This window comes from Lissotriton helveticus, chromosome 12 (assembly GCF_964261635.1).
Source record: "Lissotriton helveticus chromosome 12, aLisHel1.1, whole genome shotgun sequence".
Taxonomy (NCBI): Eukaryota; Metazoa; Chordata; class Amphibia; order Caudata; family Salamandridae; genus Lissotriton; species Lissotriton helveticus.
In genome coordinates, this window is record NC_136073.1 from 330,712,637 (window position 1) to 330,726,923 (window position 14,287).

Below are 14,287 nucleotides of genomic sequence, written 5' to 3' on the forward strand. Positions count from 1 at the left end.
ATCAAAAGAAAGGAGGAACTCCGCTTATTCCTCTTCCGTTCTCTCATAATGGTTCTTGCAATGCTTGGTACACTCTTCTTTTTACCCTAAGATGGCCAACAAAAGGTGGACTACTTTTTCGACTAAATAAAATATGCTACAATGATAGAGATGGTTATCCACAAGCTGAAGGAACTAAATTTGAGTGGGAAGAATATCGACCGGACAATGCATCTACACCTCATATTTTCACTAATCAAAGACTTATAAAAATGTCCAGTTTACATGTGATTACGGTTATTGATACTAAGGCTGACCTATGTGTGAGGAATAAAGGTACAATTCCGGTAGGGAAAAGTGAATGTAATACTACTCTCACATTTGACACACCAAGTGGTATTGCTTTTGTAGCCTTGCGAAATACTTACTTTATTTGCTGAAATAAAGGATATCATCGTCTTCCCATTGGGTGGTTGGGAACTTGCTATATATCTTTTGTACTACCCCCTGTATTTATTGCCCCGCCTATGTACCATAATGATTTTGTATTATATCATGATTTTATATTAAATAGGGTTAAGAGAACATTGGAGATTGAAAATGTAGATCAAACCGACACCTCCTTACAACAATATGTAGATTTTAATTTAGGCCTATTTTCTTTTGTTGGTGCTGCCTTAAACAGCAGAAAAATAAGACGGCTAACACGTGTTGTGGAAGCTGTTGCTAATGAAACTGCCTCTGCTTTAGGGAACTTAACTGAGGAACTCCAAATTACTAGAATTGTAACGCTTCAGAACCGAATGGTTCTAGATGTAGTACTAGCTGATCGTGGGGGTGCATGCCGAATTATCGGAAGTAGTTGTTGTGTTTACGTCCCAGATAATTCGCCTTCTGTGTATGATGCCATTTCTAAATTGCACAAAATTGCTGCCGAGATACATCCCGAAAATGGTACATGGACATTCTCTAATTGGTTCTGGACTTTACTTAGTACCTGGGGTAGGAAATTACTGACTATCCTGTGTATGATTATTGGAATACTCTTTTCCCATTGTTTGTGTATTCAATGTGGCCCTACCTTATGTTCTGTATGTATTACAGCCTGCCTTCCATCCAAACGAGCTATTGCCAAAAATGAGCAAATGGTTAACAAAGAAATGATGAAAATAATGATGATTAATATTGATGACGAGTATCCTGATTACTTTCATTATGAGGTAGCTTCAGCTAAATGCTAAAAGGGCCGTCTGTCATAATTTGGCAGCAACTGAGTTAGCATTTAGCTCAGCTACACAAACTTTCACCGTTAACTTGACCAAACGTGCGGGAGCCATTTTGTATTTCCTGGCTTCCATTTTGTATGGACATGCGGCCTCGTGGTCAGCATGCCCTTTTGTCCTTTCTCTGTACTGTACTGGACTTGACGAAACCCAATACCACAAATTGGCGACCACGAAGGGACTGTTCGGCGACTCGGATGCCCGAAGGAGAGGTCGTGACGAAGGACTGGAAACTCGCCATGGACGCATACGCTGCCACTGAGTGACCCGAGTCTTGGCACCCACGGTGTTTCTTCCTTTCCTTCTGACTCGACCTTCCAGGTGGCGCCGGTCCTCGACTGAGATCCTGATCGCTTGGGTTGTCGTGCAGTGCCCGTTTGGCTGATTCGATTACGGAACTTGGCAGTTGGAACCTGGACGTTTGAAAATATTTGGTAAGCTTGTGATTGGTAAGGTAGTCTACTGACACTTACTGTGGCTTTTTGGATTTGTTTGAGGTAGCTAACATTGACCTATGATTTGAGTTATATGTGGAGTGCACCTCACATAGGCAGGCACGTAGAGATATTTCTCTGACTTTGTATTTGTTTGAACGGCACGCCGTGTGTAAAAACACATTTAAGTGCCATTTTATGTAATATCGCGTTTTCGTGATATTTTGAAATGCCTGTTCTAAGCACACTTCGAGGAATGTGCTTTTTGGAAATGGTACCAGTTATCGATTAAATGAATCTCAGCCGGCTCCCCCAGAGGGGACACCTAATCGTGAAATGTACATAAAATTTGGCCTTCCCTCCATTATGTATGTACATTATGGCATAAATATACAAAAACTGATCGTGAATTGCAATGGTCACTACATGGGTCGTTTGATCTACGAAAGGTTCAGTATGTGGAGCAGTGTTTGTTTCAGCGCAGGTCTAGACAGGATATGTTTGATTGTGTGCGTATGTGGGAGAAAGCGGTGCGTGAACGAATGAAGCGTGAACAAGCCTTGGCGGATAAAGAGCAGCGAAAGGCTGCTTGTGATAAAGCTTTACAGTTGCAGGAAAAAGAATTGCAGAAACAGAAAGAGAGGGAGATTTGAGAACGTAATTTGCAAGTTAATGGTCAGTTTCCTATTCGACGTCCTCTTTATCCTGTCCTTACTAATGAGTCAGATGATTTTTCATTACTAGATCGTTGCCCGCCTCCGTATGTTCCGCCTACGGCCCCGGATGAGGACTCGGGCGAGGACGATCAAGAAAATCAGCGTACCAGGTTAACTGCTGATCGAGCTACGGAATTGCGCACGTTTGCTCGTAAACTTAATGTAAATTCTATAACTGTTTCGGAGATTGATGGCCTTATGAGTAAATGGACCGACCGAGAACGATTGTATTTTCTAGATCATTTTGGAGATGAAGTTGTCGAACGATTTAGACGGTATTCACCTGAGTTGGAACCTAAAGATATATCAGTTGGTCGTGAGAATTTTCGTAAAGGTATTTTTGTTCTTGCAGATGCGGATGAGTTTTTCCAGCGTTTGGTTAAACTACGGGATGAGGCGACACGGCTACGAGCGGCAAAAAAGGCATCGGATTCGTCTGCGCCTGGATCAACGGAAGTATCCAAAGAGTGCCCTATTTCGGCAACAGATAAGAGCGCTGCAGTTAATGTTATGCCTATGCGAGAAGCTGCACCTTTGTATGTCCCTCCTAAAGGGCAAGGCACAGATGAGGATAAGAGGTCTAAAGATGCAAAGGGTTATTTTGTATATAATTGGGTTTATACGCCATGGAATAGAACGGACGTTATGGCACTCAAGAATGCTTTGCCTGACCCCCGTAAAAATCCAGCAGCTTTCTATGAAGGTGTGTAAGGTGCTATATCTTCGTGTGTTATGACATTAGTTGATATTGATCTTTTCTTTGGGTTGATACTGCCTCCTGATATGTGGAGGGCGATTTGTAAGTTTGATGATCAAACGATTCTTGGTGCAGATTGGAAGGAATTAGCCCGAGCTGACTTAGATAGAGAACCTGCATGTAAACCATGTCAATTGATTTTAGATCTCCCGGTGGCTATTTTGAATAAACTAAAAACACTTGTTCCTCCTAAGAAAATTGATTGGACGATGTTGGCTTCTTGCAAACAGAAGCCGGATGAATCGGTCTCTGACTTCTTTTCGCGTTTCGAGGAAGCATTCCATGATTACACTGGGCAATCATTAACAGAGGATACGGGCAGGCATTTGTTCGTTGATAAGTATGTGGCTAATCTCCTACCGGAGATTGCAAAATGTTTAAAAACTAGTGAAAGTTCATGGACCACGGCAACCCCCGCTTCTTTATTAACTATGGCTCAGTATTATGAACGACAGGAATTGGAGGCTAAAGAAAGTAGTGATAAGAAAGCGAAGGATTTGACGACGAAGGTGATGTTGGCTCAGGTTTATGCGACGCAGTCGAGAGGGAACGATAGGGGTAGACGAGGATCATATGGTGCGTCGTCTACTCGTACTGATATTTCTGAGGATCAGTGTGCATACTGTAAACAGTTTGGACATTGGGCTTCGGATTGTCCGGTGCTTCGAGAACAGCGTAATCAGCGTGGACGAGGGAGTGGAAGGTCATGGAATAGTTATTCAGGACCAAGAGGAGGAGCAAATGATCGTGGTAGGTTTGAAGCAAGGGGTCGTGGTCAGGCTGATCATAATACTTTTGATCGATGGAATCAGTATCAGATAGCTGAAGGAGAGTTTACTGAGTCTCAGGATAATAATTATGCATAGGATTGCGTAGGATGGGGTGTGGAATCGGTTGAAGTACCAGTCGATCAAAGGGGTCCATATATATAAGCACATGTTTTGGGTTCTACTGATCAGTTTCTGGTCGACACAGGAGCTACTCGTAGCGCTCTGTCCAAACACTTGGTTCCAAGGGCTCCCCTGTTTGGCGAAACAATTACATCAATAGGGTTCGATGGAACACCTTCTCTTAGCCCATTGTCTCAACCCCTTACATTTCACATTGACAAATTTACTGCCGCATGCCTGTTTTTGTTATCTCCAAACACACCAGATAATATTGTGGGACTTGATATGCTAAAACATTTTCGAGCAACCATACGCTGCGCCCCTGAAGGGGTGCGGGTTATTTTGAATGAAAATTACCCAGAGGTTGAGAGATCGTGCCTCATGCAGGAGGCCGATGCGTTAGCTTCTCTTCCAAGCACTTTATGGGCCACCTCTGATACTGATGTGGGTCAAATGATTATTCCTCCCGTACGTATTACTGTAAAGGAGGGAGTGTCTTTGCCTCATGTACCACAGTACAAGTACTCCAAAGAAGGCGAAATGGCCTTGACACATATTGTAAATGACTTGATTATGGCAGGGGTGGTGGAGGAAGTTCCCTATAATGTTTGTAACAGTCCGATTCTTCTGATCCTGAAGAAAGATACAGATACTAAGATCTACCGTTTCATTATTGACTTAAGGGAAATCAATAAGATAGTCGTACCCCAGTATCCGGTGGTGTCTGACATTACCACTTTACTTACTTTGATTCCACCTACATCCACTACATTCACTGTTATTGACTTGAAGAATGCTTTCTTCTCGATTCCCATTCATCCTGACAGTCGATATTTGTTCGGCTTCACATTAAATAACCAATCATATAGATTTTGTCGAATTCCTCAAGGCTACACAGAGAGCCCTAGCATTTACAGCCAGGCTTTGAAAAGACAGCTTGATTCTTTCGACTTACAGTCTGGGGTGGCTCTTATTCAACACGTTGATGACATTTTACTTGCAGCAGACACGCAAGAACAATGTGAGGAGAGTACTCTCTCCCTACTTTCTTTTCTTGCTAAAAATAATCACAAGGTCTCAAGGAAGAAGTTGCAATATTGTAGACCAAAGGTGACCTACCTCGGTCATCTTTTGTCTAAGGAGGGGCGTGCATTGACATCAGACCGAATTCAAGCAATTTTAGATACGCCAGTCCCTTGCACTCAGAAAGATGTTCGTGCCTTTATAGGTTTGACGTCCTTCTGTAGGCAATGGATACTAGGATTTTCGCACATTGTAAAACCCGTGTTAGCGTTGTTGTCCAAAACTGCACCAATTCCCCTTGAATGGACAGATGAATGTCAGAATGCTTTTGAACAATTGAGACAAGCCCTTTGTTCTGCACCAGTGCTAGGTACACCAGATTATACAAAGATCTTTACATTATATGTACATGAGAAGGATGGGTGTGCATTGTCAGTCTTAGTGCAGACACATGGAGACAAACAGAGACCTTGTGCGTACTTCTCAGCAGTACTCGACCCTGTGGCTCGAGGATTGCCTGGATGTTTTCGAGCAGTCGCAGCACTAGCAGTAGCCATACGACAGAGTGAGGGAATAGTTTTGTCACACAAATTGTAGGTGTTAGTTCCCCATGCGGTAGATGCTTTACTGAACCAAACGAAAACACAGCATCTAACTAGCGCTCGTTTAACAGGATACGAGCTAACACTGTTGGCGCCACATATTACACTGAAGAGGTGCACCACTTTGAACCCTGCTACTTTATTGCCATATCCTGTTGCTAAGACCCAGAAGGAAGAACATCATGATTGTGTTTTTCTGACTGAAGAACAAACAAAGGGTTGTATCGATTTACAGGATACGCCACTTCCAGATGTAGATGGGGAACTGTGGGTTGGTGGATCATCTTTAAAGTTGCCAGATGGTACGACTTCCGCAGCCTATGCGATCACGACACTTAAGACAGTGGTAGAAACAGCACGAATACCGCAAAAATCGGCCCAAGCAGCTGAATTGATAGCCTTAACGAAAGCATGTGAGTTAAGTGCTGGATTATGTGTGAATATCTACACTGATAGCCGTTACGCTTTTGGAGTAGTGCAGGATTTTGGCCTACTCTGGAAGGAACGAGGGTTCCTGACCTCACATGGAGTGCATATTATGCATGGAGAATTAGTACGTGACCTCCTGAATGCACTATTACGTCCAAAGAAAGTGGCGATAATCAAATGTAGTGCACATAAGAAGGTGACAGACAAAATAGGACAAGGAAACGCTTTTGCAGATCGCATAGCGAGAGAGACTGCCATGTTACAAAATGTCTCTCGCATGTATGTGGTGAGATCACAAGCTGATCGATGGCATGATGCTAGAGAGGAAATATTAGACATACAAAAATCAGCATCTGAAGCAGAACTTGCAACCTGGGCAACAGAGGGAGTGTTGGATGATGAGGGTTGCTGGCGTAGCAAAGATATGGAGAGATGGAAATTGCCTGCCGCTTACTTGCAAGCAATGGTTCAAATGACACATGGACTGGCACATGTTGGAGCTCTTGCAATTACTAAATTGCTTACACGAGTTTGGGAGCATCCTGAGATTGCCAGCACGGCCAAGAGAGTAGTGCAGACCTGTCTGATATACCTACAGTACAATCCTGCCAAAGGGACTTATACTCCTAAAGGAGGGTTCGTTCCACCTACTGCACCATTCGAAGTACTGCAAATGGATTACATCCAGCTTGAGCGTTGTAATAACCTCAAGTATGTCCTAGTGGTGGTGTGTGCTTTCAGTAAATGGATTGAGGCCTACCCCACGAAGGATAATACAGCATTGACAACAGCTAAGGTGTTACTCAAAGAGTACTTCCCACGCTATGGTGTTTGTAAATTTTTATGGAATGACAATGGTCCTCATTTTGTTGGGAAAATAGTGGAGCATGTCCTGAAAGGATTGGGAATTAAACAAAAATTCCACGCTGTATTCCACCCACAGTCAGCAGGTCTAGTAGAAAGGTATAATGCGACTCTGAAGCTGAAGCTAGCAAAGATCGTGGCATCCACATCTTTGAAATGGCCGGACGCTTTGCCTTTGGCATTACTGTCTATTAGATCAGTGCCACATTCCCGATCTGGCCTCACACCCTATGAAGTAGTGTTTGGAAGGCCTATGAATATCTGGGGAGTTCCAAAGCCTCGTTTGATACATGATGTGCCTTGTATAATGATGAACGATTATTTGGCACGATTAACAAATGATTTACTTTCTATTCATCAACAGGTTCGAGAAGCGCTCCCCGACAACTCCATTGGAGAGGCTCACGATCTCCGCCCTAGGGATCACGTTATGGTCCGTGCGTTCGAGAGAACCAGCAGTTTGGAGCCGAGGTGGCGTGGCCCTGAACAAGTATTGCTGGCAACCCGGACGGCTGTGCGAGTCACGAATAAGAAGCGGTGGATACATTCCATTCACTGCCGTCGTGTCTCTCCGGATCTGGTGAATCCTGCGGTGCTGTCTGATTATCGAGACATCTTGGATGCAGAAAAGAGCCCAGCTGCTACGCCTCGCGAGTCGGAGGGAGCCTTCCCGGACCACACTGTTTCTGGTGGAGTGAGATACAACTTACGGCCAAGAAAATAGAGGGTTTTTTCTTTTGCGAGACTGGTTGAGTTACCGTTCTGAGGTTTGCGAAAACGGAAGCCGAGAATATCAAGGGGGGGGATCAGTTCTGTCCAGTGTAGCGACACCCGTCTTGATTCTCGGAGAAGAAACCAGCGGCTACCTCGGATCTCAGCACTCAATTTTTTATTTTTTAGTTTATTTTTTGAAACTTTTGTTCTTTGCATTATGGCACCTACTACGATAAGAAACAGAAGAATTCTGGGTGCAGTACTTTTTGTTACGACTATAGTGGTAATAGCAGTAATAGCTTGGACTATAGAACGATTGCTTCCTGCACGAGAATATTTACTGCCTACCACTCCAATCCCATCTGAACATTTCCATTTTACTCTGCCTTATCATGAAGAGAGGCATAGACAGACTTACTTAAATAACAGCTTCATTCAAATTCTGCATCATACTCATAATATGACGAACACTTCGAACTGTTGGGTATGTGGAATGTTGCCTGGACATCAAAAGAAAGGAGGAACTCCGCTTATTCCTCTTCCGTTCTCTCATAATGGTTCTTGCAATGCTTGGTACACTCTTCTTTTTACCCTAAGATGGCCAACAAAAGGTGGACTACTTTTTCGACTAAATAAAATATGCTACAATGATAGAGATGGTTATCCACAAGCTGAAGGAACTAAATTTGAGTGGGAAGAATATCGACCGGACAATGCATCTACACCTCGTATTTTCACTAATCAAAGACTTATAAAAATGTCCAGTTTACATGTGATTACGGTTATTGATACTAAGGCTGACCTATGTGTGAGGAATAAAGGTACAATTCCGGTAGGGAAAAGTGAATGTAATACTACTCTCACATTTGACACACCAAGTGGTATTGCTTTTGTAGCCTTGCGAAATACTTACTTTATTTGCTGAAATAAAGGATATCATCGTCTTCCCATTGGGTGGTTGGGAACTTGCTATATATCTTTTGTACTACCCCCTGTATTTATTGCCCCGCCTATGTACCATAATGATTTTGTATTATATCATGATTTTATATTAAATAGGGTTAAGAGAACATTGGAGATTGAAAATGTAGATCAAACCGACACCTCCTTACAACAATATGTAGATTTTAATTTAGGCCTATTTTCTTTTGTTGGTGCTGCCTTAAACAGCAGAAAAATAAGACGGCTAACACGTGTTGTGGAAGCTGTTGCTAATGAAACTGCCTCTGCTTTAGGGAACTTAACTGAGGAACTCCAAATTACTAGAATTGTAACGCTTCAGAACCGAATGGTTCTAGATGTAGTACTAGCTGATCGTGGGGGTGCATGCCGAATTATCGGAAGTAGTTGTTGTGTTTACGTCCCAGATAATTCGCCTTCTGTGTATGATGCCATTTCTAAATTGCACAAAATTGCTGCCGAGATACATCCCGAAAATGGTACATGGACATTCTCTAATTGGTTCTGGACTTTACTTAGTACCTGGGGTAGGAAATTACTGACTATCCTGTGTATGATTATTGGAATACTCTTTTCCCTTTGTTTGTGTATTCAATGTGGCCCTACCTTATGTTCTGTATGTATTACAGCCTGCCTTCCATCCAAACGAGCTATTGCCAAAAATGAGCAAATGGTTAACAAAGAAATGATGAAAATAATGATGATTAATATTGATGACGAGTATCCTGATTACTTTCATTATGAGGTAGCTTCAGCTAAATGCTAAAAGGGCCGTCTGTCGTAATTTGGCAGCAACTGAGTTAGCATTTAGCTCAGCTACACGAACTTTCACCGTTAACTTGACCAAACGTGCGGGAGCCATTTTGTATTTCCTGGCTTCCATTTTGTATGGACATGCGGCCTCGTGGTCAGCATGCCCTTTTGTCCTTTCTCTGTACCAATGACCATTTACCTTGCCCGGCTATTTTTAGCACTGGTCAAGCTCACGCATGCGTATTTGAACATTTAGGTAAATGAGTGGTCACCTCTTAGGAATGTTCTCTACAACTGACCAGTGGTACCAAACTCCTCCTACATGTTGGCTGTGTTCCAAAAATGCCCTTATATGTACCTAAACTGTGAAAAGAATATACTGCCTACCTTTTTATTACTGTTAAACTTGTATAAAAGAGGTCGCGCACCGATGTTCGGGGTGATACTTCTTGCATTGCCGAAGGGTGCTGTAGGAATGTACCACCACCCCATGGGGTCTTAATAAACTTGTCTTTTGCATTTTCCAGTTTCCGTGCCAACTTCTATTCTATGGTGTTTGAGAGTTTTTGCAGAATATGTAGACCTGACGAAACCCAATACCACACAAGGAAGGCAAAAGAAAAACAAATCCAAATGTATCCATTGATATTGCATCTGATGATGATGACCAGAGGCTGATTGTGCAGGAGGGAAGTGAAGAAGCGACAAACATTTTTTCTGGTACACCCAGTACCCCTGGCAGCAGCACTGTAGTGGTATCGCCCACACCCTCTACCCCTGCAACATCTATGAGGCACACTAAGAGTGTTGGAGAGACACCAATGCGAAAAAATACATCACTGGGCCTAACTGGTTTGAAGACGTCATTATCATCATCACGTAAAATGATCCAGCCCACCATTTGTGGAATGTTCTGGTCGGAGGCGCCATTTGAACGCAACCACCCAGCTGTACATCTGTATAACACAAAGCTGGCTAAAATGCTAGCGCTGGACCTTCTCCCTTTTTCTTTCGTGGAAGGGGTGGGGTTTCTAGAATTAGTGGCAACAGTCTGCCCTAAATGGAAGGTTCCTAGCCGGTCCTATTTTGCCAGAGTTGCGGTTCCAGCACTACATCAAGATGTGCTCGAGGTGATTGGGGCAGCTTTGCAGAAGAGTGCTGTTCACACGATCCACTTGACAACAGACATGTGGAGCAGTTGCCAAGCCCTTGATTACAGGTGCATCACTGCACACTGGGTCTCTTTTGCAGGGTCTTTTGCAGGGGTTAGAGACAAGTCAAGTGCAGTTGTTAACCTGGACACAGTTTTTCAAGCTACTCGGAAACATGCAACATTAGCCATGTTTGCCATGGAGAAAACTCATACTGCAAAAAACATTTTGGAGGAGTTTAACAGTAAGGTCTCTGAATGGCTGCAACCAAGAAATCGCATAGTTGGTTATGTTTCCACGGATAATGGCAGTAATATAGTTAAGGCCATGCAGGAGGGTGAATATTTCAGAGTGCCATGGTTGGCACACTGTATAAACCTGGTTGTGCAAGATTTCTTGAAAACTCAAAACACAGTCAAAAAGTTACTGACCACCTGCCGAAGAATCCGCACACATTTCAGCCATTCTTTTAAGGCCCGGAAGGAGCTGAGGAGCATTCAACATGAATGTAAAGTGCCAGTCAAAGGACTCATCCAGGAGGTGGCAACACGTTGGAACTCAACCTTTTACATGCTTGAGCGTCTGTCTGAGCAGTGCATGGTAATCAATGACTATGTCTTTCAACTAGTTTCTGATCATAAAGACAAGAGGCTAGAGGTGGAGGAATGGAAGCTAGTTAAAAGCCTGACAGACATGCTTCATCCTTTTGAGGTCTTCACGCGTGAAGTCAGCGGGGAGGACAGTTCTTTGAGCAAAGCTATCCCATTGTTGGTCATGCTAGAGCAGCAACTGAAGGCGGTGTCTTCAACGTTCAGAGATGATGTTGGAAAGCGAGATGCATATTATTTTGGCGGAGAACTTATTAAGGCGCCTAGTTGCCAATGAAAGGCTTCAAAACATACATACAGAGCAACATTACATTTGTGCCACTATTCTGGATCCACGGTACAAAAAGGCAGTGGCCAGCAAAGCATTCATTCCTTTTGATGAAGCAGATGTTTCAAAGTACAAACATTGGCTAGTTGTGTCAGCCAGTCGGTTCGAAAAAGATCGGCAGAAAATTCAAGGAGCCGTCAGAAGTCCAACTGAATCAGCAGGCCAGCCAGTTTCAAGTTCCACTTCTGAATCTGTGGGCGAAGGGAGTCACTTTCCCTCACAGCTGTTAACAACACCAGAAGCAACTGTATCATCATCCTCACCTGCACCAGGCCCAGCCATAATATTGTCGGAAGCGGATTGGCTAACTCATAAAGGGTTTGTTTGTTCCAGTGCTGAGAAGGCCACAGATGGTACGCAAAGTGGAGCAACCGTGGAGAACCTTGAGTTGATGGTGCAGGCCTATCTGGATGAGCCAACACAGGTCTTTGGTAATACGAACCCATTGCTGTATTGGTACAGGAAAATGGCTTTATGGCCACTGATCACCAACCTGGCTATAAAATATTTGTCTTGCCCACTCGCAAGCATGTCTTCTGAACGTGTTTTCAGTGCTGCTGGTGCCATTGTAACTTCAAAAAGGACCCGCCTCTCGGCAAAAAATGTGGAGAGGTTAACACTGATCAAGATGAATCAGCAGTTGATACCACCAGATTACAAAGTATGTTAATGCACGCAGGAAGAAGAGGACACTGACTTAGGTGATGGAAGTTCTTCTCTGTTACCTGACCTACTCCCGTCTCAATTCATGGAGTTTGAGGACGAGCTCTACTTCCCTGACACCGAGCCCTGAAAATGTATTGCGATTTATATAGCGCACGTATTACCCGAAGGCATCAAGGCGCTTGCCTTGGGAACCCATCCTGGTATTCCCCTGTGAGATAACCCCAGCAGGGTATCCACAAGGTGAAAGCCAGGCATCCCGCCGCGAGGGGCCGTAGTGGAGATTAAACAAGCTATTGCCCAGAGTCGCAGAGTGTGAACCCGTGAGTTGAGTAGGCACCGGAACGAGATTTATCGAGTCCGTGGGATTTTTGAGCCCAAGACCCGCTGCGGCGGGGAATTGAACCCTGGTCCAGGACTGATCTCAGCTTCCGGGTCTGCCGCCTCTAACCCCTGAGCCACACTTCTCCACTATGTCTCCAAAATGACTTCCTTTTTTTCATCCTTATTCACTTTTATTCCTGTGTGTCTTTCTTTGTTTTGCAACTTTTACCACAACAAAACTCTAATCACCTAATCACAACAAGTCCATCAGCAGCACTGTCTTCATCTTATATTCCTTATTGATTTGAAGGTGCCTCAGTCTGCATTCCTGAGGTTCACAAGTTCACAACTCAATCATGCTCCTTTATACTCCTCCTCCAGACTCCCCCTATCCATTACCCTCAAGGCAGATGGATGGATTACGACGAGTCCCCTCAAGTGGGACTGAAATTACTGACTGACTATCATGCTTGCTGATTGCTGACAGATTTACTTCTGATATTGACAGGAGAGGCTGCCCTGTGGGCCCTCACTTTCCGAAGAAGATGCGGACAAAAAGTAGAACAGGTAATGAATAATTGAGAAGATGGCATGCAGTGGACAAAAATGGCTGTCTGGCTCTGATGAAACCAATTGCTGTTTGTTTTTTGTGCATGAAATGATGATTCATATGTCTTGTCTTAGTTATTAATTAATCTTTCACACAGTAATTGTACCTCATGTCAACAACTCTGGTTTTTTTACCTTGTTTGATTAAAATTGTACTTCAAATTCAGGGTCCACTATGTTGCATTTCACAAAATATGCAAAATGTCCTTGGAGCGGACTCACTTGCCAATATACCATGATGATTGAATAAATAATATATCTTTTTTCTTTACAGTCACTCACTGGGATGGATGGATCATCAGCGTCGATTTACGGAAGAACAATGGCCAATTCTTGAGTGGCAAACAGGTAAACCAGTCTACAACAACTACTACAGCAGGACTACATGTCTGTCTATTTGTGGTATGTATTGGTCGAGGGCGAGGCAGTGAACTGTTGTTGTTATGCCAGGCAGAGTCCACTCCAGACAGCAGTTCATGTAAAATTGGGGCTACGTGGCTTGCTGCATACAATTAGATATGCGTTGTCTGTCTGACAAAGAGCCTAGGTATGCTACATCAGGTTGCTTCACTCAGTGGTGCCTGCCTTGACCCTCTGCATGGCACTACCTCAAGCTTGGGCCAAACATCCGTTATGTTTTCAAAATTTGCTGTTTTTCGGTATTTCGCAAATCTCGCGAAAGTATCGAAAAATCGCAAATTCTTGAGCGGAATGGATTTTTGGGCCATGCTTGCGGCAGGGCCATGCAGACGGTCAAGGCAGGCACCACTGAGTGAAGCATACTCCTGATGTAGCATACCTAGGCTCTTTGACACAGACAGACAAAGCATATCTATGGTTTAGGGTTCAGTCAGTGCGATTTACTAGGGTTTTTGGGTTTAAGTTGGTATGGTTCACGCTGATTCTAGGGCTCGGGCCCGATGCAGGCTCGTTCATAATGATGTTGGCAATATTTTAGGGGGGTTTGGTGTTCTTTGGTCCAGAATTGGCAGAATTTTGGCCTTTTTGGGTGTTTTGCGGGCGCGTTTGTTTGGGTGAAAACCAAGTGAAAACTAGTCGTAGACCTTCTTCTTCGTCTTCAAAGAGCGCAGTGGTTCCATTTTGTTCTGCCTTGCTGAGATTCTTGTGAATCGCTGGAACAAGTGACTGTCCAGGTGAGTTTCCAGAGGATCAAAGTAGTGAAAGTGCTAAAAACAGCAA